Source organism: Aulonocara stuartgranti, assembly GCF_965226115.1.
Source record: "Aulonocara stuartgranti genome assembly, chromosome: 20".
NCBI lineage: Eukaryota > Metazoa > Chordata > Actinopteri > Cichliformes > Cichlidae > Aulonocara > Aulonocara stuartgranti.
Genome location: NC_138956.1, coordinates 32,801,751 through 32,828,080, shown reverse-complemented (window position 1 = coordinate 32,828,080; position 26,330 = coordinate 32,801,751). Strand labels below are relative to the sequence as shown.

Sequence of the window (26,330 nt, the reverse complement as noted above, 5' to 3'; positions counted from 1 at the left end):
TCGCTTTAAAGGAAATCTGAGTGTTGAATTTGAACGACACAGGAGAAAAGCTCCAGCACTTACACACAGCAGCTCTATTCAGCTGGAAGAGGCTGTAAGCTTTGGGTACAGTGGCAGTTCTCAGATTAACCCAAGTCCTTTTCAGAGCCAGGAAAGCATCAGTTACATTGCGGGTTACGCATTGAAATGTATACTCCCAAGTTATTGCCAGTGAAAAGCCTAAATCTTATTTGGGCAATGCTTCCTAAATCTGTGTTCTTGTCCCATGGCTGGCTCTGGTTAATCTGCTTGGTGGGGACTTAGCCTTTCTAATGTTCCTTCCATCCACCCCACAACACAGGGGATTGCTGAGATAAGCAGAAAATTTCCCCACACTATGACACCTGGCCAAAAAGTAAATTCCGTAAGTTGTCTTATTATGAAAACAGATGGACAGAGATGCAGGCTATCAATCTTTGTTAAATTTTCAGGATATACGGTAACTTTGTTCTTTGTTTTTCTTTCTCCACCCATCTGTCCTACTCAGTCACTCCTTTATATTTTATTCCCCTTACATATCTCTTGACAATGCATTTCTGGCGCTATAGAGCATGGAAGTTGAGCTGCCTCACTTTAATGTCAGACTCCATGTTTTCCGCAATACTGACCTCTTTGTCTTCTGCTGCCTGCAGTTTCAGTGTCGTCTACTCTTCATTTCTTCTTCTTATTCCCCAGTACTCCCTCTCACCCAGTGTGAGAAAGTGTGTGTGTGGGTGAGTGAGAGAGAAAGGGAGAGGGAGCGTGCTTGTTTCTGGCAGACAAGTGGATCTTAAGGAGTTACCATGACCTGGAACTATTTGTAGAATCTCTTTTCACCATTTTAACATCATTTTATCTCCCCCCCCCCCCCACACACACACACACACACACACACGCACACACACACACACCCTTTCCCTTCACTCAGCACATTTCTCTTCTATTGCATCTGGCTGCTTCTTATTCTTCAGCCCATCTCCAGTGCTAAGAAATATTAGCATATCATTGCCATAAGAAGCTTCAAACTTTACAATTAATGGGTTTTTAATGGTTCCTTGGGCCTCACTATTATGTGACTGGGCTTTTTAGCCTAATCCAGTGGGGACCATATGGGCAGCAGGCTGACTCCATACATTGGACCCAGAGGCGTATTGAAGCCGATGGGGAAGCTGAGCCAGAGTGTATTTAAATGTAGTGGAGCTCAGAGCTTTATTTAAACCCAAAGAGAGTTTATTTGTTAGAGGACCTCGGAGAGTGCGGCGAGAGTAGTCGCTCTCTTGGTTTTACAAGAACTTGTTTATTGTTCTGTAAATTTCAAGGTTTAAACGTGTACATTAGTGAATCCAGTTTACACTTTCTTGTGACTCAGTGTCATTAAAAATTTGTATGGAACTTGCTGATTGTGTCTTTTAAAATACCGTTGAGACCACCAGCGTGGTTGTCTGTTATCCATGTTAGGGGGACTTTGTTGATTTGAAACTTCAACAGAGGAAAATAAACACTGCATTTGACACACTGACAGTGTTGTCACATTGAAACCTGCAAGGGTTTAGTTTTGAACATTATGTTTATATTCACGCATCCATCCTGCCCCAAAAAGGAAAGCGTCTGTGTTATAGGTTTGAGAGCTGCTGTCTGTTTGGACAAGGTGCTTCAAGAGAATGTGGCTCAAGTAAATACAGAAGTAGATACAGTTTATGCTTTAACTGTGAGACTAATAGGAATGAACAGAAAGAACCAGACTCAACCAGGTAGAGTTTTTCATTTAAAAATCTGATCAGGCATACATTTTTGTTTAGAGCAGAGTATTCTTTTATGTTCCTTGTCCATTAGTTTGCTTGGCTGTTAGTTTAAATTCAAATTTCTGTGTCTTTTTAAAAGTTGTTGGTTTATGTTGTTGTTGTTGTTGTTGTTGTTGTTGTTGTTGTTTGCAGATCCTTGATTTAGTCTGCATACTCCTGCACATTCATGTCAAAATGTAGACCAGTCACACTGTGTCCTTGTTCTTTTCAGAATAAACTCTGACTGATCCAATTTGGAAATCTTATATTTCTAGTTGGATATGAGAATAAATTACTAAAGGTCAAACTAACTGGCCAAGCAGCTAACAAGCCAGCAGACCACAGTCAACACCTGCGTGGAAAGCAGCCAGAAAAGCTCTTTACTCATTACAGTTTCTGTCAATGGAAAGAAGATTAAAGCGACTAAGGACTGTGTCGCCTCATGTCACACACTTTTCTTCAACGTGATCCGCTTAGGCTTTTAATGTAATGCATGTTATATTGCAAGGTTGTAGTGTTATGGTGTATACACGTTACTTGTGTGTGTGTGTGTGTGTGTGTGTGTGTGTGTGTGTGTGTGTGTGTGTGTGTGTGTGTGTGTGTGTGTGTGTGTGTGTGTGTGTGTGTGTGTGTGAGTGAGAGAGAATTCTAGGCAGTGCAGTAAGTGCTGATGCAAGCTTTAAGCATCCCTGTCCAGGTAATGGCCTGTAGCAGTACTGCAGCCTGGGGCCTGCCAGAGGAGGAATGACATTTACTGCCACCTTAACTAGCTCATTAGCCTTCTTCACAGTCTGTCTCTCTATTCACTCCACAGAGGGTAATGAGAATAGCACTGTTTTACAGTGCCAGTTGTTATTCTGCTCATGCCCTTCAAGGCCATCGAGATGGAACACTCAGATTGTTTTGGGAAATGGATTCTTGTTCTCCTGCTTTCTATGCTGTTTTAGCACGAGGGTTCACTCAGTGTGTCTTTGAAGAAACAACCGATGATAGTTTTGAATCTTTTTATGATTGGTTTTGTTATTGCACTCTTGCCGAGATATCAGTGTTACATGCTCACCTAGAGTGAGCTCATCTGTAAATCAGCCGTGATCCAGCAGACTGATTGGCCCTATTGTTCAGTGTATAGGCTATTGAAATCTTCCTTTTATTTCCCCTAAATAGACAAATACACATTTGTATTCACACACAGCAGCACAGGCCCTTGCACTCACCTGTGCACACACTTGTGCACACCATTACACAAACTCACATCTTTAATATGCTACTTTTTCGGTTGATTGGAGTGTTGTGTGATGTTAATGTGTGCTCAGTATAATCCTTCCTCTCCTCTCTAGCTGCCTGACATTGCTTTGTTGTTCATTAGGGACAGAAAAGGTGAAGGAGAGAGGCACAAAAGTCCAAACCGGATTCCAAAAAAGTTGGGACACTAAACAAATTGTGAATAAAAACTGAATGCAATCCAGTTTGTAATAGCAATGAAATGATATTCAAATAACAAAGATATAATAACAACATCTAATCTACAAGTCTGGGCGCCTTTAGTCTGGTTACCTCATTCTAGTCAGTCTCTCCTGATGACTGGCATGTCACATAGAGATAAGTTTGTTTAGTAGGTGTGTGAGTACAGTGTCTTTACAGTGATCTATGCACACACATGCATACACACTTGTTCAAAACAGTAACCACACATGTGCAAAGGAAGAGCACAGTTTTGCCTTGGCTTGTGGAATGCCCCAGGCTCAGGCGCATCGTGAGGCTTTTGTTCTGGTGATGTTTTCTTATTGATAAGGTCTGGTGGGAGTGACAATAAAAAAAAAATTTAAAAAAAACCCTACAAGAAGTGATTGGCTCATTCTTAACCACACTAGACTACATTTCAAAACTACACACAAAGCTCACACACAGCTTTTATTGCACGACCATCTGTGCACTGCCCTCTTGTTTTTGGTCATGCAGTTATTTATTCAGTGAATTATCTCGTGTCTCTAGTGTAGGTATGCACTCCCTGCCTGACTAAAAACAGCCCAAGGCCTGTTCATGAAGTCTGAACTCCCTTTATATACCTTTCACTAATTTAGTGTGTGTGTGTGTGAGCGTTTATTCATGTCTGTGTGTTTGTATTTCTTCACCACAACTACCATATCCTGTGTTTACAGCATTAATGTCGTTGGGTAGATGTTGGACTGTCTGTGACTCATAATGAGTTATTGCAACACTCCAATAAGACCCATTCAGAGATATGACCGCGGGCAAAGCACAGAGGCCTCTATGTGTCTGCACTCTTAACAGGTATCAGACAGCATTACAGGTTCCCACAAGAAATGGATTAGACAGCACATACTTGGCTCCTCAAAGTAAACGCACCTTTCTTTTCTATCCATGTCAACATTAGTCCGGTGTGCTTGGGTTCAGGCTTTGTTGAGGAACACTGGGAATATGAAACACCTTAGGTGGCTGTGCTGTAACATCTCATGTGCTGTCAGTTTTGTTTTAGAAGTATTTCATTCTGTGTTGCTCTTTTAACTTTGCACAGCTGAATTATTGTTGGCTTAGCTCTTCTTAATATTTATGAAGCAACACTTAAGTAATAAAGATGGATTAAAAACCTGCTCAGGTATTGGGTTGAATGAAGATGTTTTAACTCCCTTTTAACTTCTGGCACAATTCGACGTTTAAATGGAGTTGATTTTGGTGCCAAACCTGCTGCCTATTTGGCTGGTACCTAACATTTGACTCCATTCTCTACTTTATCCCAAAAAGAGGGGAAGTGTCCTCGGCAAGCAAATATGCCAGCTGTGACCAGTCACAGAGCTCCCCCCATAGCTGTCTCCATTTACAGAAACTATATTCTCCTCAAACTGGCATTGGTCTCTGGATCAGTGCCAGCCCAAACAGTAGTACTTTTCGCAATCTTTTATGTCAAAATAAAAACAAAGTGACAGCACTCTTTTTTCCTTTCCCCTCATAGCACTAACTTCCGACCTTCCCATTATTAAAGCAGCTGCTTATTTCAGGCAGCCTAAATAAGCTGTCTTCGTTTTCCCAAATGCTTTGCTGGCTTATATTATGTGCTTATATTTTCAGTCTCCTGCTTAATGACATCTTTGCTTTGACTTCTACTGTGTGAGTAATTGTGATGTGTGTATTGTTGGCTTGCATGCACATACGTGTTTGCAAATTTTATGGCTTTGTGGAATGGCAGTGTCTGTTTTTCCTCTTACAACCTTGTTTTGGGGATTTTGTGAAAGTTTCGTGTTTCAGTGTGTTTAAAGCAGGGTCAGCATGGGACTATTCTACTGTAGTTAACTTTTCTAAGAATGGATTAGCATGGAGGCCTTACTCCTCTGTTACAAATTTGTCAGGCATTTTGAACGCCCTTCTCAGTCTGATCAGTCAACTGGCATTTCCAAACGGACATATCTGCTTGTGTCCAACAAAATATTCTCACTCACATTTTAATGCACAGAATCTCCTACTTATTCTATTTATTTCCTGATGTGCAGGTGTACTGCACCAGAATACCATTATACAACAAACGTCCCCAGCAGATGTCTGGAGGGGTGGAATTGTCATAAGTCAGTGGACTTCTGAGAAGACGAGACTTTGCAGATGTTAGAGTTTGAGTTCAGGCTGTAAAATGCTTAAGGATATGAGAACTTAATGCTTTTTGTTTAAATAAAAAAAAAAAAAAAAAAGTTTTAAATAATCTTACGCCTTAGGAATGCTTCATGTCATTTCTTTCAGAATTTCAGGGACTTATTTGGCGTTCTGTGAAATTAATCTGCTATTGAAAAAATATTTAAATGTTGTCCTGAACAATTTATTTGTGCTGAGTTGTCACGGCTGGCGGAGGGAGCCGTGTGGTGTGGAGGAAAAGGAGGACCCAAGATGCAGCGAACTGATGACAGAGTGATGTTTATTTACAAGGTGGTGGTGGTGGCAAAAACAGGCAACTCAACATGAGCAATTACAAACCTAAACTGGGAGAAACTAAAGACAAACCTGAGACCATACAAAAGGGGTGCGGGGCAGAGAGACGCAGAGACAGGAACGAAACACCATAGAATGCAGAGCTACACGGAGGAACGCAGACGAGCCGACAACGAACGAACGAACGCAGACGAGCCGACAACGAACGAACGAACGCAGACGAGCCGACAACGAACGAGCGCGCGCGCGCACACACACACACACACACACACACACACACACGGGAAGAACAGCTGAACCTAATACACCTGGGGACCGGAGGAGACAAGCTGAACACAATAACAACAGACACAGACCAACAGAACAGGAAATCCAGAACACGAGCCTTCAAAATAAAACAGGAAACAGACTGATGTACAACACAACACGGGGACATGAACAGAGCACCAAGGACAGACACAGGTAGGGCTGCCAATACACCAAACTTCAGGTTAACCCTAAACTAATACAGATCAGAAAAAACGCTGGGTCAACGACCCAGGACCATGACAGTACCCCCCCTCCAAGGGCTGGCTCCAGACAGCCCAAAACAAAAACAAACGACCAACCCAGGGCGGGCGGCGGGGGCCCAGGACGGAGGGACCAACAACGAGCAAAACAAGCTCCAGCGGACCGAGGGAATTGTCCAAAACAAAAACACATGCTGGAGTACCAGGACAAAACACAGTTCAGGCGGCCGACCGTGCGGACAGCAACGGCGGCGACGAGGAAACCGTTCAGGCGGCCGACCGTGCGGACAGCAACGGCGGCGACGAGGAAACCGTTCAGGCGGCCGACCGTGCGGACAGCAATGGCGGCGTCTAGGAGGCAGTTCGGGACCCAAAGGTGGCGTGGCCGTCGCAGCACCAGACGAGACCGAAGCAGAGGCTGGACCAGGCGCGGCGGAGGCTGGACCAGGCGCGGCTGAAGCAGAGGCTGGACCAGGCGAAGCCGAAGCAGAGGCTGGACCTGGCGACGGCGTGGGTGAAGCAGTGGCTGGACCTGGCGACGGCGTGGGTGAAGCAGTGGCTGGACCTGGCGACGGCGTGGGTGAAGACAGAGGCTGCAGCTGGTGGCGATGATGGGTCTTGGGGCTGGACGGGCTCCTCGGGCCCCCCAGCTGACGAGACAGGAGGCTGGCTAGGTTCTCCTGAACCTCCAGCTGATGAGTCTTGAGGCTGGACGGGCTCCTCGGGCCCTCCAGCTGGCGAGACAGGAAGCTGGACGGGCTCCTCGGGCCCCCCAGCAGGCGAAGCAGGAGGCTGGACCAGTGGGCACCGGGGCCCCTGGAACACACAGGTCAGAACCAGCAGGCGCACGGGCCTCTGGCAGGCACAGTTCAGAACCAGCAGGCGCACGGGCCTCTGGCAGGCACAGTTCAGAACCAGCAGGCGCACGGGCCTCTGGCAAACACAAGGCAGACTGCAGCTGCACAGAGCATTGACCCAGCTCAGGCAGCGACAGCCGGATACAGTCCTCAGCTGGCTTCTTAATCTCCAGGGGTCCAGAGTCGGCCGGGGGCTGGGACCCAGCCTCTGGGGAGGCCCTGGAGTGCATCAGTCTCTGGGCTGGCCAGCTGTTGCGGACTGACAACTGCGTTATGTGGTGTGTCTCTCTGCTTGACATGAACAGGTGAAAAACAGTGCTTTTCCGGTTGGATGGACTCGACTTGTAATACAGGCGGAGCTGGTGAAGATGGTGGCTGACTAGGTGGCTGAGCTGATAATAAAGCTGATGAGTCTCTTGCCAACTGAGCTATTGACTGAGCTATGGATTGTAACCAAGTGTCTAATAGGTCTGGCTGTAACTGTAATGGAGGTGGCGATTGAGTGGCTAACAGAGCTAGTGGCTGCTGGGCGGCTAACTGAGCTACCTGCTGGGCAGCTGGCTCAACAAACACAGCCCCGGAATAAACAGTCATTCGAGCTGGCGAAACAGACGGAGTGTCTTTTCCACTCACCACAGCCGGCAGTTCCGAAGTCCTACTCTCCGGCTGTGGGGCGACGCGCCGACGGCGCGATCGTCGCTTCCTCCCGGGCAAAACCTCCGGCGGGCCGGGCAAAACCTCCGGCGGGCCGGGCAAAACCTCCGGCGGGCCGGGCAAAACCTCCGGCGGGCCGGGCAAAACCTCCGGCGGGCCGGGCAAAACCTCCGGCGGGCCGGGCAAAATCTTCACCGCCAGGCTGGGTTGGGAAGCGGTAGCGGCTGGAGGGCGAAGGTGCAGCTCATGAAGGAGGAAGTCCCGTGCCAGCGGGTGAAGCGAGTCTAGCAGCCAGGAGTGTGCAGAGAGTAGCTGCTGTAGCCTGGCTTCTACAGCGCGGTGGAACTCTTCTTCCTCCTGCTCGAGCCACAGGTTTACCAACCTTGCGACCGTGTCGGTTACCTCCTCCCGAAACTCCTGGGTAGGTGCGAATGCTGCTGGGTCCATGTTGGTCGGCTCGTACTGTCACGGCTGGCGGAGGGAGCCGTGTGGTGTGGAGGAAAAGGAGGACCCAAGATGCAGCGAACTGATGACAGAGTGATGTTTATTTACAAGGTGGTGGTGGTGGCAAAAACAGGCAACTCAACATGAGCAATTACAAACCTAAACTGGGAGAAACTAAAGACAAACCTGAGACCATACAAAAGGGGTGCGGGGCAGAGAGACGCAGAGACAGGAACGAAACACCATAGAATGCAGAGCTACACGGAGGAACGCAGACGAGCCGACAACGAACACAGACCGACACCCACTAAATATACACACACAAGGTAATCAGGTAATCACACACAGGAGGGAAGAACAGCTGAACCTAATACACCTGGGGACCGGAGGAGACAAGCTGAACACAATAACAACAGACACAGACCTTCAGAACAGAACAGGAAATCCAGAACACGAGCCTTCAAAATAAAACAGGAAACAGACTGATGTACAACACAACACGGGGACATGAACAGAGCACCAAGGACAGACACAGGTAGGGCTGACAATACACCAAACTTCAGGTTAACCCTAAACTAATACAGATCAGAAAAAACGCAAAACGCTGGGTCAACGACCCAGGACCATGACATGAGTTAAGATTAACTCTGTACAATATCACTGCAGAACACAGGCATTATATGCACAAATACATAAAAATCTTACAACTATTCTCATACAGTATATACACATTAGTCAGTGTGGCTTCAGTGATTGTAGCTGAGCTTTTCTGTTTGTATCTCATGATTTTCTGAAATGTGGGCCATTAAAAAGGATGGCCTCATTTCCTCTGATGACTAGCTAAGAGTAAACCACACTCTGTCAGATGGAAATACCAAAGTTCTTGTTTAATTTATTAAACACAGCTGTCCGTGGTTGTAGACTGATTCTAACAAGAAACTTGTGAGAAACTTTTGCATTTAATGAATTCATTCAGCATGCCTTATCCACATGTGAAGGCATTGGGTAAACTCAACTGACCATTTTTTTTCCTCTGAAACTTTTGCAACACATAAACAGTCCTTTTCCTGAATAGTGGGTATAAGAGATTTTGGTAATTTCCAGCAGAACAGCACTTTTTACTGAAAAGCATTTCATTATGATTCCACAGATAAGTTAACTAAACACACTGTACATTGAAATAACAAATTTCATTTCTGTGGAAAAATGAGAGTCACAGTGCGGATGAGAAAGTAGTATTCTTTAATCTACTTTAATAAGTTACACCTTAGTTACCTTTTGTTCTCTGGTATATTGTATCTCTGGGTCCAATAAAGGCATAGGAGGCAATTTGGTCTTAACCAAGCCATTTACTTTATTGTTTGTGTCATTACAATTGAGTAACTGTAATGGGTTTGCACAGACACTAGTTGACCAAGTAGCCAAACAATATAATGCATCACACACTGAAATACTTCTAATGATCTTAATGCAGCTATAAAGCAAGATAAGCTTTTAATGAAGTCATTATGATTCACAGGCACAGACACAGATTTACTGTAACCGAAACATATCCATGCATGTAGCCTAAAATGCACTTCATTTTTTAACCACAATAACATTTTGTTTCATAACAGTTATTCTACAATGATTCTAAGTGTCCTGTTTCTTCTTTCCACTCAGAGTTCAATGTACTGTAGGGCTCGGGGAAGGGTCATGCGTTGTTTGGAAAATGGTTATCATAAACAATAATGTTATGTTATGGATTCCAGTCATTCAGCTATCGCAACACACTAAAAGGATGGTGATTTATCAGACCAAAACATGATCAATAGATTACCCCAGCTGGGGATACTGGTTGTGTAGGTCTCACATTTGCATAATTTTTTTTGTCTTTGTGTTGTTTGCCGTCATGGCTGCTCAGTCATCTAGGGAACTATAGGAGGCAGCTGCACTTCTTTGCTCTGTCTCCTGCTCAGCGGGGAGGGGGGTTCCACTAGGATGAGGCAGCCTGGGGATCGACTGCAGGGAGGGCGTGCAGGTTGGAGAGGAGGGAGGGATAGACGGGATCTGTATCTGTCTGTGTGTCCGACTGGCTGCTGGCTACGGGCAGCATGTCAGCTGGGCTTGTTCCCCAGACCCCCACCCTACTACCCCATTTTGCCTTTCCAGTCTCTCTCTCCCAATAAGTGATGGACGGATGGTTTGGAGAAGGAGGCGGCGTGCAGCCAGTTAGTTCCACCCCACAGCAGCCTTCTTTATTGGGCCTTCATTGGGGATTATTGTTATTGAATTATGGAGGGCCTCCCGTTAGACAAATCTCTGGCAGGAAGTGGGAACCCCAGGCTTTCATGCAACTGCTGATGTGTGACCCTCTTTCCCACCCACTTTACTCCTTATGCCCTCTTCCTCCAATTCTAATGTAGCCTCATAGCTTCAGCCAGCTCCTTTTAGTATACACGCCATCTGGATCCCTTACATGTGCATATGCATATACACAGTCAAAAGTGCAGCCTCATGCAGGCGCACACCTTCAGATGTCAAAAGGAATGCACCATTTATAGTCATTTGCCTTTTGGCTGGCATTACCAAAGCATCAAGAGAATGGAACTATAAATAAATGGAAAGTGTGAGGCAGACAGATGAGGTGTATCGAGGAGATCATTTGAGAGGAGCTGTGGGTAGGGGGTTCCTGTGTTTCCATATCGCTGCCTGTCTGTTCACCCCAGTCCATCCCTGTCATTGCCCTTAGGTCTCTGCATTCCTCACATCCATCCCTAACCCCATCCCCCTGCTGTTGTCTGGCCTTAACACCCCTTAGCCTCAACTCCCATACGTGTGTTCAGTGGAGAGGCACAGACCAAAAGACACCCGAGAGACAGAAAACTATTTATGCATGTATGAACGTTAACACACGAGTGTGCATGCACTCTCTTGCTCTCACACAGACTTAGACTCATGTCAGTGCACATACATACACACACACACACACACATAGTTGTTGTCTGCTCAGCACTAGCTCCATGCCATGTAAGGAATGGATATTATGACTCCCTATTGTGCTACACCCATAGGATTACACTAGGTGATCCTAGCTTTGCTGATGTCTGGGACCTACGTATATACAGCGCGGTAGATTAGACATTGTAATTTATAAAGTATCACAGGATTGGTTGATGTCATGAAACTGTTATGACTAGACACCCAAATTAGTTCTTTCCACTGATGTTTAGGTGATTATTGGGGTAATCTGGTTAAAGACGCGCTGTCGGCTAAAGATGAGGGATTAGCTTTATATCCTCCAGGAAATGGTTCATGATACCCTGCATGCCCCATTATGTTTCCTCTTGACCCTCAACAAACACATTCATTTTTCACATGAGATGGCTTATAAAGAGATTTTGTGACCTTTGGCCTTGAGTGACAGGCTTCATCCCTGGTGAATTTAAACATGCATGAAATAACATGCGACAACTGTAGAACTGCATGAACACCCAACGCTTTCCATATAGACAAATGGCTGTGCTGGAGCAGCACCTAACTTTTCAAATTATATTAGCAAAGCTTTAATCATTTTTGTTTGTTTTTTGTGTAAATTCATCAAACTGGAAGACTACATTTTCATTTTTTCTTTGGTTAATTTGTTCAGTCGTTGTTTTCATACTCCCCTAGGTGCAGTAGGACATTCTCTGTTGAAAGTTATTCTAATTCTGTGTGTTCTAGCCTGTATGTCGTACAAAAACACTGAGTGATAGGTACACTATTCCATACCAGTTTATGTCTTTCTTTCAGCTTCTTTTCCTGTTTCTCTTTCTGGCTCTCTCCCACTCTCTTTCTCTCTCTCCGAGCAGTATGTGTGGATGGAAAGTGAATCAAGTTGTCGTTGTGGCTGGCTTTGAATGAACTATGACCTTTTAACAATTCCTTTGGGTGTATGTGTGTGTTTGTATGCATGCGCAGATACGTGCATATTTCTGGGTGTGTGTGTCTAAAGGAGTATCCACTGTCTGCTCACTCCGTGACACAGAAAATACCTCCCTCAGCCTGCCAAAAACCGTTAACCAACTAAACACCCAGTTTTTCGCCTCCTCCTTCTCCTCCTCCTCCTCCTCTTTCCTCCTCTTCTTTAAGGCCACAGTTATGTAGTCTCTTGTTTTAGAGAAACAAAGAGCAGTGGTCAGGCGGGAGAATTGCAGACGCATTATATCATTGTGCTATGAATCCTTCCCACACAGCCTCCACTCTTCCCCTGTCCCCCCTGGAAAAACGAGCTTTTAGGTTTGTGTTGACCCAAACATTTATGTGGTTTTTGCAGCAAGAACAAGGAAAAGGACATGGAGAGAAAGAGAACCAGAAAACATGTATTTTTCCATAAAGCCCAGTTATGGAATAAAATGAAGCCAGGGTTTTGGGGGATCTGGACTGAGGTAGCCAAACATAGAGCCGTCTGGCCGGAGTCTGTGGTCAACTTATGAAAAAGAGAAAAAAGAGAAGGGTATTGTTTGATGTGGGCTTTCAAACCTAGTTTTTCCAGCTCCCTCTCTCTAGCTTGCTAAAAACAATAAGGAGATTTTTCCCTGATATGCCAGGTTAGCTCACATTTGAGAGGCACATTCAAATCAAGATATCAATTACTGTGCCTTGGAATTTGAATTTAATAGTGTCACTGTTAGAGAAACCTTTCATCAGAAAACGATCTCATGCCTAATCTGACTGAGCTGAGAGAGAGTACGAGAAAAACGCTAATATACTGTAGCATGCTTCCTTTTTGGATTTCACGCCAGTGTTGCATGCTTTTTGGCAGATGATTTTTAATGTAACAAAACCCTCTGCGGCCCCTGCTGCTAATACTAGACATTACCTCACAAAAGTGGATTTATACAGAGGAAATGGCTAATCCCTCAGGTAATATTGGCATGAATCAGTCAAGCCAGACAGCAGGGAAGCTCATGCTTGCTTCTTCACTCAGCTCCAGAAACACCAGAGATAGCCCCGTACTGCTGTAGCTATTCTGTGTAGTGTATGTGGAGGAAAGCAAGAGAGCTGTCACAACCCTTTATATTGTAACTCTTACTCTAGCTTAAGGCTAGAGCACATATTGGTGTATGTGCTTGAGCATGGTAGCAGTGTTGTTTCAGCAGGGGGCTATTTTAGGGCGTTTTGCTTAATTTCTTTAAAAAAAAAATCTGTTTTAAAATATAGATTAAAAATAAGTACACATGTTTGTTTGAATATGCACATTCATGTGCTCCACAGCCTTACACTGTGTGGGCACCTAGCTCATTTCTGTGGAATTTTGAGATCGTTAGCATATATACCAATCCAGCACAGAGTCATAATGTATCTCCTTCCTCAGGGTGTTATTGCACATCCTTAATTTCTTACATGCACACACACATAAACTGGCTGGCTGCTGACCGGCACTAATGCCCTAATGGTGCTGCCCTACATACTTGGTACACTAGTGTCTGTTGGTAACTTCATGACCTACCCTAGGCTGGAGGCAGATGGGGAGGACAGGGGAATAAGATGGAAGGAGAGGTTTGCTTTTAAGCTCTTAACACCTCAACTCATTTACCTTGTGTTGCATTTGTAGTAGAAGCTACTTAAATGCTATTGTGTTTTCAAAAAGAATAGGTTCATATAATTATATTTCATCTTTCTTTTATCATAAAGGTCTAGAGAAAGCTGGCGTAAGTTGGGTTGGTAAAAGTGAAAAACCATTATATATGTCTTAGTTAGGTGTTTGGCCTCCACATGCTGCCAGGACAGCTTTCATTGTGTTACGAATTATTTTTCACAAATCTGTTGAACTGTAACGAAGAGGGGGAGGGGAAGGGGGTGTTAAACACCATTCTTTCAAAGGATAATTCCTCATTTAGTGTTTTGATGCTGGAGGCGGAGAGTGCTGTCGAACAAAATCTCTCCTAGGTTTAAACTGGGTTGTGATTTTATGACTCAAATTGCCATAGCATGTGATTCATATAATTTTATACTCATCAACCTGCTAACGGCTGCAGCAGCAAACCGCCATCGTTTGTATGGTATATGAATGTGGGCAGGCAATGAGCCACCTTTTCCAAATCACTCAAAAATAAGAGTCAGTCAGACTAAAAAGGAAACAGTTGTCTTGACTGTCAGGTTTTTTTTTCTGTTTTAATCAGTTCAATTTTTTCAAATTATGCTACGGTACAGTATTGATTTTCTCTGGCATGCTTACCAAGAAAGACACTTGAAAAGATATTTTTAGGTTTCTGTTACACGGTGAAATAGTTATGAATGGCAGTTATCATTCCTCCTCTCTGTACTGGTTGGATTTCACTCTTTTAGTGTAGAAAATCTATGCTGCACTGTATCTAAATGTAATGTGGTGACCTCTGAGTCAACTGAAAAAAACCTTTTCACTTTACTCTTTAAAAATGTGACACGTAGACAAATTGAGAGCCTTGTACCAGTTTTCACTCTTCCTCAGTCCTTACCTGTCACATGTAGGTCCTTCATCGTGCCATATAGTGATGGTCTAACAGAGTTGGATGGTTACCACAGTGGTTACTGCACCCTAAGCAGAGGATGTGTCATTGTCTCATTTCCCATTTATACATCAATCCCTGAACCCTCCATTACCCAACCCTACTCCCTTTACATTTTGAAGAGAAGCAAAAGCTTTGCAGTGTGATGGAGGTGTGTATTGACCCAGAGAAACTATGAGGATGGAATACTAATAGGGTTAATAGAATTAATGGTGCTGTCACCCTTGTTTGCGGAGGAGTGTCAGGGTTTGTGCTGGCTGTTTGCTAGCTGCTTTTGTGGCTATACTGGTGCTCTGAGTTGCTCCATTGCTGCCTTCTCCCACTATGCAATTTTGTCTCTCTTTTTTCTTCTCACCCTTTTCCTGTACATCTGTCTAATCCTTGCAAAATCTTCCGTAAAATGAATGAAATCCTTTTTGATGCCGCTACTTTTTATACTCTTCTTTCACAAATGTCCTTTATTCATTCAGATACTGATAAAATAAAGTGGCTGTGATGTACAAGTATTTATATTCCCTAGGTTCATGTGCAAGAGTGATTTGTGTGCTGTTTGTGTGCATGTTTATGATTCTGTGGTCGTTTTAAGGGAGGCACTGTATGTGTGTAATAATTGAAGGTTGACATTTAAAGCAGTATATTTAGTGCCACTGAATTAGCATACTTTAACTGGCTGCTCTATTCCTTCTGGAGTGAAGCAGGCATTAAATCCCGACGCAAGATTGGTGGGCATTTTTAAAGAGCTTTAGTGAAGATTCATAGACTACAAAATGTGCTGGCATCACACAGAAACTCACGCTTATATACACATTTTCTCTTTCTCTGTCATTTTTTTTTAAAGAAACTCTGACCTGAGAATATGCTGCTTTCCTATTCTGCATACACAGCAGTTTTCCTCTTCTGCCACTTCAGAACATGTGTATGAGTTACGAGGGAATAAGAGAGGACTCAGGAGTGTGTGGATGTTTTGTTTGAGTCTGAGTGTTTGGGGGATAAAGGAGGAATCCTCTGTCACAGACACATGTCTCTACTGATGAGCATCTCTGATCTCTTGGTCTACAGGAAGACTCAGGCCTGTTGCTGTTTTGCATGTATAATATACAAATAAAGACACACAGCTGCATTCAGTAGTCTTTTTAAGCCTGTGGCTGTCTGACGCTGTGTTTGTGTTCCTCCCTGTAAATCTCTTAAATGTGCATAGAATTGCTGAGAACACAGTACCATAAGTCATTTTTTACAGTGTTTTCTAATTAGCAGACTAATGAATCAAGGCCCTGTTTGCTGCTGTTCTCACACAGAAGAAATATGCCTGACAGTCTTTATCTTGTTTTATGTGCAGATAGCATTAGACATGCCTGTTGGAACATATTTTAGAGAGGGGACATGTACATTTTTTCTTTTACTATAAAGGTATGTTTGTGTCACCAGTTCCAAGTATGTTGTTGTTACTAACACTAATTAACATTAACTGCAATTATTGCCCAGTGTATCCTGTTTTCAGTCTCGAGGCTGTTTCTGATGGAATGCTATAATTTCCTGGAAAGCTGATCTTACCACATGTTCTAATTGGGAGCGGGGGAACAATCAAAAGGCCTCTGAAGGACGGAGACTAAAAATGAGCACCGCACTCTCTTAATCAGTTCAACTTGAGCCTCATGACTGAAACAATATTAATGACATAACGGCTTTTTTTAAAATATCCAAGAATATCTGTGGACATATACATGTATTTACGTAGACAGACCACAGTTTTGGCTGATTCCCTGCTGATCTTGTGCCCAAGGGGAGAGAGGTTACTATGGCAACCCTTGTCCAGCACAGGGGTTTTGGCCTGGTTTTCTTGTTAATAGTTTGAATAGGGTCAGACACCCAACCCCTCCTCAACCCATCAGTAGCATCACTGTGTTGCTGAAAAGGACTGATTGGATAACCCTTACCCCTCATAGTCCACCCCATGTTCTTATCCCTTCCCCCTTCTGCATTGTTTCTGTTGGCCAGCAGAGGTCAAAGGTCCCCAGAGTGGTGTTCATCTTACCCCTGTCCTTACCCTCTCCACTTACAGGGGGAGCTCTAATTATTCAAGAGTTGCTGGGAAGTTGGTAGATGACAGGTTAAAGGTTGTGATGTCTGTCTCCATAGAGTTACATGCGGTATGGTTTGAAATTTAGGGTGGAAGGGTGTAATGGGCTGTGAAGGTGATGGACCTCTGGTTTAGCCACACAGTCACCTTTGAAACTTTGAAATTATGTCTGATTATTTAAAGCCAGTGGCAGTAAAAAATACCAAGACAACAATATAATGATGGTAATTCTTATTTTATTATTTTTTTGTGCAGTATACAACTGGGAATGTAGGGAAAAAAAACCTGTGGATCATATGTTGTATTTATGTGGCATGAGAACTATATCATCAATAACTTGTAGAAAAACACATCATTTTTTAATAGATTGCCTGAGGGGAAAATGCTCTCAGTACACACTGCGTGCAATCACAGTGCAATAATGATCAAGGATGGTGCCAGAAATAAACAAAAACTATGATTATTTCAGATTACTATTTCTATAACATCCAGTTAGTAGGTGTAATCTTATGTCTTATCCTTTTTCCTTTTCTGTTCTTCTCGTCTCATTTACATGCCTATCTATAATATTCTATCATGTGTCAAAGAACGCCTGTAATATTATGGCCTTAATGAAGACGGCATTGAGTGTCAAGGCCTTATCACAGCACAATGCATTCGTCAAAAGCATGTTCACTTACCACTACCAAGTACATCTCAGTAATATAAACCACCCCATGAAACATGTAGGGAGATTATTCAAGTTCAAACACATTACAAGTATAAAATATAGTCTTGGTTGAAGTGCTTTTATATTCTCATTTGTTGTACGGATCCCACTGGCTATAATTTCCTAGTATCACATCCACCTGGCAGTCTTGTCCCACATTTAAATCTCACAAATCCGGTGGGAGAAATTGGAATGATTTCAGCTAATTTGCCCCTCACCTGAACCTCTTCTGAGCTACTTCTTGATTCAAATATCTTTGTGATCTACTTTGAAGTACACCAAGGGAGAAAGCAGTAGAGTGATATTTTCTTCTGGTTCAGTATGTTTGACATTCCTCTAATAACTTTTGTCTAACCATCAGTAGCTGTGTTTGCTGCATCTAATAGTTTCGTGATTGTTTTGTCCCTTGCTTATTTACTCACATAAAATAGGTATAGCTTTTCTTTGTTCTTTCGACACGTACATCGCATCAGTCAATGCTCCATCTTTAAAAGAAAAAAATCTCTGGAGAGAACGTTTCCTTATTAGAAGATGAGGTTTCGCGCAGAGGTAGCTGTTATTTTGTGCTCGTAACTTGGAATTGTGTGTGGGCTTATGTGTAGCTATGTAAACGTGTAATGTTTTGCATATATATTCAACTTAAAGTTGTTGGCATCGCCAGAATGCAGTTTTTAGAAAAAACAGTTTCTATGTGCAAATAGGAACAATAGCTTCATCATACTAGCAAACCCAGATTTTTAAGGGCTAAGCAGAAAATCCCTCCCACCACATCCCTCTGTTTTTGCTCTCTGTGAACCTTTCTGGACTGTGTCCATCAGCAGCAGCATGCTGGTCTCTGTTCAGTGTTTTAATGTGGAGCTAAATATAGGCCTGACATTGTGCTGCTGTGCTTAATATGTGTTTGGGCTGATTAGAGTTGAGGCCTGATCTCATCCCACCACAGACCCCTTAATGCATGCCGTGGTCTCTGGTTTCTTTTTTTACTCGGGGGCAAACAGAAGAAAGTGCTGATATAATCATGTTTTGGGTTGTGAATTATGTGACCGAGAGAGATGGTAATATTGCAGAGCTAAAACTTTATTGAACGAGTGTTGGATATAGCTATTATCCAGACGGCAAATTGCACCATTGGTCTCTGGAAGTCAGTTTAATAGAATGTTTGCTAGTGATACTCACTGATATTTAGTGGGAGCAAAAAAATGGCCATTTGAATGGTCAGCATGTGTGATTTGTTGTGGCGTCTGGGCAGGCTTTTGTTTTCCTTTTCAAACAGATGAGAAAAGGTGCTGTCGAGGAGAGGGTTAACTGCTTTGTTCATGGGGCGTAGAGCCAAATCAATAGGCTTTATGGTGCCCTGCCAAAAATGTGAAGTAATTGCCCCTTGTAGGCTCGGGTCACTTTAGCTGATATACTGCCACTGTATGAGCCAGGTGAGGGGAAAGGAATTCCACTTACAAAAAGAGTGATGTCTCTTGTGATTATCCTAATTCCAATGTCTATTTTCATTTTCTTCCCGCTCCACTAATATGTAACCTCTTTAAAAATTGCTTTATTGCTTACATTTTTTCCAAACTCTGTAATTGTTTATAATTTTTCTTTCCTTTTCCTCTTCACCCTCTTCCTGCCTTTTCTTGTGTTTTCCTCCTCACCAACATGTAGTCTCTCCAGCCTCAGTCTTTCCGATGGGAACTGACACAAGCTAACATAAGCCTTATGGGAGCTTATATTGTACAACAGGAACAAAAGAGATGGCATACTGGGCTGTTGGGAGTCTTCTCACACATATACACAGGACATTTCTACACGCCGCTCGCTACTGACACCAGAATTCTTCAGCCTGACACTGGTGATGGATTAGATGCGTTATCAAGGCGGAGAGAGGCTCCATGTTTTCTCCCAGTGTGCAGAATAAGGAGAGGGATGAAAAGGGGTGGGGGAGACTCGCACACAGGCAGCTGAATAGCCTGAACCTATTCCACCTGAAGTAGAGAAATACAATAGCAGCCTGCTACATTTCAAGCTGGGTTTCCAGGACAAACATGAAAATAGACATAGTGAGCCTCGTTGGTACACAGGGTTCTGCAAGGTGTGGAACATAACCAGCTGTGTGTCTGTCTGGCTGTAAAACTGCTCATTGACTGTGTTCCTTGAAGGACTACTCAAGGTGTTGCAATCATGAAGATGCTGCTCTGTTTTACTGATGTCCTTAAAATCAGAATGAATTGGTGTCTTACTGGTATTTTATTCCTAGTGTGTTGGCAATTAATTTTTTCCCGAATGTTACTCATACCACCAGTCCACTCTTAGTGATACATTCCCAATCTCACGGCTAAAGCATCTGACTTCATCTAGTATGTGTCCATATCAACATATCCCAGGGCGTCAAACTCTGCCGTTCTGTCAGAAGCTACTGGCATATCAGATCTATACCACCAGACCTGGCAGTATTGGATTTGGAGATAACAGTCTTCCTTTGAAGAGTGGAAAAAGTCTGCGTTGGGAGGTTGGGAGATGGTGGTGTAGTAAATCAGACGTTTGTCAGCCATGGTTCGTGTCTTGTTTGGCTTTGATTGTTCACTTTGTTTCCATGACTTACACTTTCTGATTCGTTTCATTTGCACCAACATTTTACTAGTCAGTAGCTAAGTTGAGGCACTAAAACATACTTGGTTAGGTTTATGCACCAAACTACATTGATTATGTTTTGGAAAATATTGTAGTTTAGGTTAAAAAAAAAAAGCCTCCTTAAGTAACCATGCATGTTGAAAAACAATAAATAAATATGTAGTGATATTCAATTTGATGGCAAGGGGCTGTTTGTACATTAAGCATGCTTTTGGGAGTTGGAAGACTGAGATCAATCACATTGTTAGTTAAACCTAGTGTGTCACACCACAGATGCAAAAGGACAGCTTGTCTATAATTTTCTGGACTCTAGCATCTTTAAAATATACTGCCGTATTCAATACTCTGGACTGGTGGATGGTGGGCCATCCCCAGAAGGTTAGTCTTATCAGCACACCTCACCATTTTTCCCACTTCTGTGTAACAGATCTAAAAATATTTATGTGAGCTTAGTGTAGCTTTCTGGTGTTTCTAGTTCAAGGCTGTTTCCTTGATATTCTCATGCATTGGAGGGGTTTTAAGGTAAAAGACAAATTCTGAGCTTGTGGAAAAGGTCTTTTTCTTTCTTAAAGGTGTGCTTGCAATGCAAAACCTGATGGCATAAGAGCACCTTTGGCTATCACAAAAGCTTTTGAAATCATGAGAAGCATCACTGGCGCTTAAAATGCTTTCAGCAGTTTATCAATTGTCATATGATCCAAGGTGTGAGGTGGTAGTCTCAACACCACGTTCAAGGCTATTTGGCAAGACTGAGAATGGTTCTATCAGAGAAACTGGGCTTTATTAGTGAAAGTCCATCGTGGTCTATGTCAGGTCTCCTGGTTGACTTTAAACTGTATTTGACCTTAACTGAATACAAGTGCCATTTACCTAAACATAGCTGCCTCTGTGGTATCTCTGTGTATTGAGACAGCGTGTGAAAGTGTGCGGTGGTGTACTTTAGCAGAATCTAATCCAGTGTGTGGGATCAAGCAGATAAAGGCAATGCCTATCACTTCAACACTCAAGACTACTGAACTGGATTAGCGCAGATGCAGAAGATAGCTGCCAGATAGGTTATTCAGGGACTCTCTTTCTCTCTCTTTGAGATTCAGCCATAAGAGCATAATCTCCTAGAAATCAACTCTTGTTTTACTATTTTGGTACAACATGTAGGTGGAAGACCTACAGTATGACTTAATTCTATCCCAATGCAAGGTGTTAGTGTGTTGTACTCTGTGGTTTGGTAAAGGTTCTCATATGTGGGTTACATTCTGCTCTGCTAGCTGAAATCTGGTGGTAAAATAATGTGCACTCTCTGGATCTGTATTGGTCTTGGCAACGAGCTGTACACATGCTTGTCTTGTTTCAGAACACTAACCTCCCTCAAGGCTAAGTTTTGAAAATAAGATTTCCACACATATTTAAAAAGAAAACAGTTCTCAGGTAATAGTTAGCAGCTGGACCATTAAAGAAGAAAAATTCTTTAGAAATTGAGCGTCTACTGTTGAACAAACACTTGGAACAGGGCAAGCTGTGAAACAGACATCAATCTATAGACATGAACATACTGTTACATCTCATGTTACTTCACGGTTGTATTTTGAGACCAAATCAAAACCATTTTGGCATTTTGCATATATTACATTTAATATTGATTTTTTCTTTTTGATGAAACTGCAGTTTGTTTGTTTTTAATGTTCTTTCCAATTCCTTTTACTGTAGAACAGCAGCATCCACAACACACTGCAAACACACATTTGATGCACTTTTTACGCAGGATTTATTCCGCACTCAAGCAAATTGCTTCACACGGACTCTCGCAGTTGGGGATTCAGTGTCTGGCACAGTGTTCAAAACCAGAGAGACCAGGAAGGGAAAGAGAGCAAGAGAAAGAGAGGGAGAGAGAGAACAGGACAGGGAAAAAAGGAGAAGGGCAATTTGAATTGGAGTTTGGTCAATCTTCAAACGTTTTTTCAGGGTGCTTACATGGTCTGATCAAAAGCACCCCACTGGCACAGGGCCTTGTAGCCACAAGGGGAGGCCTCTGATGCCTCTGCCATGGCTTCCCTGCTGGCCAACCACCCCAGCCCCACTCTCCACCCCCAACAGCTACCCATTTAATGCTGACTAGGTGCTGTGACAGAAAGCCTGTAAATAAAAGCAAAAGTTGTTGTTTTTTAATCTGTTGTTTTTGCTAGGTTCTGGCAGCATGGCAAAAGATGCTGGTTACCTGCGGAGTCCAGATGTGCATATTGAAGTTTTCAAGCCAAATACACCACCACCTTTATAATTAAACTATTGCCTCATGATAGTTTTAAGGGGCTTGGATTTTTAAAACCAAGTATCGCAGCTATCTGTGTGCTTCAAGTTTTTATGATGCCTGTTTTCATCTTTTCACCGTGATCATATTTTTTTCATCATTCATGACAGCGCTGTTTTTTCTCTTCAACATAAAGCTGCCCGTGGTGGCCCCGGGGGAGAATGTAGACTGTTTTTCAACAATCTCATCCATCTTCACTTTTTCCCCTCTTACTCAACTATACTCAGTTGCAGCTCTCCAATGCTGGTGATAGAGAGAGGCTAGCTAATGGCTGTGGTGTTGAAAAGGGAACCATGTCAGGCCAGGACAGACCAAAGGAGAGCTCTCTGGGGTATCAGGGGTTGTTTCCATGGATGGGCAGTCTTAAAATAGAGGGGCAGTAATATTGTGAGGCAGTTGAGGGTATGAAACCAACTTGTTTGCAGCTTTTTCACCCGGCCTGATAAATAATGCAAGGTCGTACAGCGCAAAGATGGGATAGATTTAAGTACCTGAGAGAGCAGGCTAAATGTTGAAGTAAAGCGATGCTGAGAAAAAGATGTTTTGAGCATGAGAGTCGCTTACTCAGGTGGTACATTTTGTTGACTGGTGGAATAGTAGTGTGGGAGTGTGGTAAAGAGAGGGAGTCTTTGACAGAATTATTTTTGGTCCACTAAGCACTGGTGCCTCCATTTACTTGCTCTGGGTTTTCATTTTCTCTTTTTTCTCTCATTCGCCCACCCAGAGGTGAGTCTGCTCTGGAAAGTACTTGTATTTAACTGACCCAATTCACACAAACGTTCATATTTTTTTATACTTTCTAACAGCGTGTCTACATATGTGTTAATATAATAGTCTTTGCAAGATTTACAGTTGCTGTAGAAAAGGGAAAAAAAAATCTGGATGTGAATGTGTTTGTGTTTACATAGTGGGATGGTGAGAGTGTCATTTGTCAATAATGTTTATTCGGTTTTCTTTGTGAGCTATAAGCCTTTGGGAAAAGCATACATAGAAGCAAAGAGTGAGAAAGAGAGTATTAGTGAATCTTCTTCCCTCGTACCCAGTCACTAATACAATGTCTCTGTAAACAGTCTTGCACTTGCATTATTATTATTTTTGTTTTTTAAAACAGGACTGGGCAACTAATCTAATTTTATTTTCAATTTTAATGTTGGCTCCAACAGCTACAATAAAAACAAGATAAGCTGAAAATTATTATTGATTAAAATCAGTGTACCTCATTCTGTTTGTGTTAATTATGCTGTGTAATATGTTAAATAAATAAATAAAAATAAAAAAGTTGCACATTCTCTGTCAGTGCCGAATGTAGCAGGGGGACTAGGTGCACATTCAGCAACTGAGCCTAATACGCTAATCACTAATAATCAAGTTTATTTTAAAGTGCACTAAATATGTAGGCTAAATAATCAAAATACAATTGAAAAGAAAATATAGAAAACAACAACCTACAATAGATGTATCCATTTCCTGACATATTTGACCAGTCACCCAACCTTATAAAATGATCGTGTAAAATGGTTGTAGTTTTTATATTGAACAAAAACACAAAAGCAAACACAAAAAACTATTTTTGCCTTAATAGAGCAGCTCTACTGTCTTGTTGCTGGTAGGCCTAGTATGTTTGTTCTTCTTTTAACAAAGTGTCTGGAGAGTAGAGGTTTTGTTCCTCACACACTCATAGACATCTCTGTATGTAGAGCTGGGCGATAGAACGATAACGATATGTATCGCGATATAACTTTTACTCGATAGAGAAATTAAGCTATCGCGATAGACCTCGCCGCTCTTGTCCTCTTAAAATAAAAAAATAAAAATAAAAAAAAAGGTCAGCCAATCCAAACTAAGTAGCGCAGAGCCGAACCAATCACAGCCGCAGCGTCACGTCGCGTGACTTGTTACGTACAGCACAAGTGCCAAGCCGCACGTGTGTTTGTTTGGGAAGCAGCCAGCGGGTAATGGAGCCAGCGCGTAATGGAGGAAATGAGTGTGCCGACTAGAAAAATCAACCGAGCGTGACCGAAGAGAAAACAGATGATGGTTCCAATGCCGGAGAGATTGTCGAACGGAAGAGCCACAGAAGTTCCGTAGTGTGAAGGTATTTCGGCTATTTCAAGTCTGACAAAAAACAGAGTAGCGTGCACTGTAAATTGTGCCGAAAGCAAGTCTGGAAATACAATAAACTGGTGCATGCGTCACACTGTGCGCCACGTTATTGTTTCGGTGAAATGAATTTCTACAATACTGTTAATTCTACTCTCTGCAGTGTTTAAATGCTTACATATACACACAGTTACTGTCCCTCCACACATACGACTCGGTTCTGCTTCTATGCCCCAGCTTTGTTTACTTTTTCCCACCGAGGCTTCTAGACTTCTGATTGGCCAACATTTCTGCACGGCTAGGAATCTAGCGCCACCTGCTGCTTTGGCATGTTCATAGCAGTGTTTTCCTTCATTTCTGCCTTTATGTGTGGACGGGATTATTTTTAAAACGAAAACGGAAAATCTCCGTTTTCAAAAATACCCGTGTACGTGTGGACGTAGCCTCAGTCTCTGACTGGAAGCGCTAATTCGTCATTCGGCTTTTGTCAGACTAAAGTAACTGTTAAAACTGTTTGAAAAGCTAAGCTATACAACAAGGAGAGATTGTTGTATAGCTTAGCTTGACAAAAGTTAGTCAGTTTTGTCTGTTCTTCTGTAAAACAAACTAAGATTTATTTTTAGAATTAATATTTTGTTTCTAAGTGGAATTGACAATTTAGTCTGTTTCGTTTGTTCTATTTTGAAACTTAAACGCTTTAGCGGCTGCCTTTTGTGTAGTTTGCAATATTTGCCTTTATTTATCTGAAAAAGTCTCAAGTTCCTTAAGTACATCTACCCTGTTGAACTTATTATGGGAAATAAATATTTAAATAAAAACAAGCTGCTGATTATTTCACATTTTACTTGTGAGCAACGGCACATTTAAATCTTACAAATATAGTTATTTGGCTTATATCGTGATAGATATCGTTATCGCCTGAAATGAAAAAAACATATCGTGATATGAAAAAATCTCATATCGCCCAGCTCTATCTGTATGTGAGTCTCTTTCTGGCCAAATGTTAATTTAAAAGCCCCTGGACAGTGGTGAGAGACTGTGTGATAGCGATCTGATTCAGATGAACTGCAGGCCTGCAGTGGGAAGGTCGGGTTATCTTGTGATCCCTAGTGGCAGCCTGCTAGGACACATATCACAGCATGACAGACTGCTCCTACGGGTGCACACACAAAAATGCACTCACAACACCCACACTGACACAGTAGTGAACAGAACAGTGCCGACATGCTTTATGGATGAGCATATTTGCTGAGGTCTCCCTCCACACTGCAGTGTCAGTAACCAGATGAAGACTGGCACGGCCCCCACATCCTGCCTTTCTCCTCCTACATATGGTTTTCACATATGTCCTGTTGTCAATGTTTGGATTAGTCTGCCAAGGTCAGATGTAGGTCAGCCATGGAAGGCTTAACCACTTTGAGCTTTGTTCCTTAACTGTGGTGCCTGCTGTCGTGTACCCAACTAACCCTCAAGCTTTGAAGGCAGAGCTCCAGGGATTTTGTGTGAACTTAAATCACATTTCTCTTACTTGATCATCCAGCAGTTTGACACATGGTCTTGCTCACACATTCGTACACAACAGTTTGTGCGTGCACTCGTTTTCTCACCCCCCCCCCCCCAACTTTCGCTGTAGATCTTGTTTTGACAGACATATGACCTTGACTTTCCCCTCTGTGAGCCTGACAGCTCTTTGGTGCTGTCATTGTTTGAATAAACAGATGAATATTTGGGTGGATGGAGGCATGCAAGGATGGACAGATGATAAAGCCATCAGCTTTCATGGTTGGAGGAGGGCCTAGTGACATGTGACAT

The 26,330-nt window shown here is 42.8% G+C and overlaps 1 protein-coding gene across 7 annotated transcripts in view; it reads left to right on the top strand.

The window, feature by feature from the left end:
- The window catches only part of plxna2 (plexin A2), a 260,056-nt gene that overhangs the window by 139,097 nt on the left and 94,629 nt on the right, over positions 1-26,330 (top strand). The gene's annotated exons all lie outside the window — the stretch shown is intronic.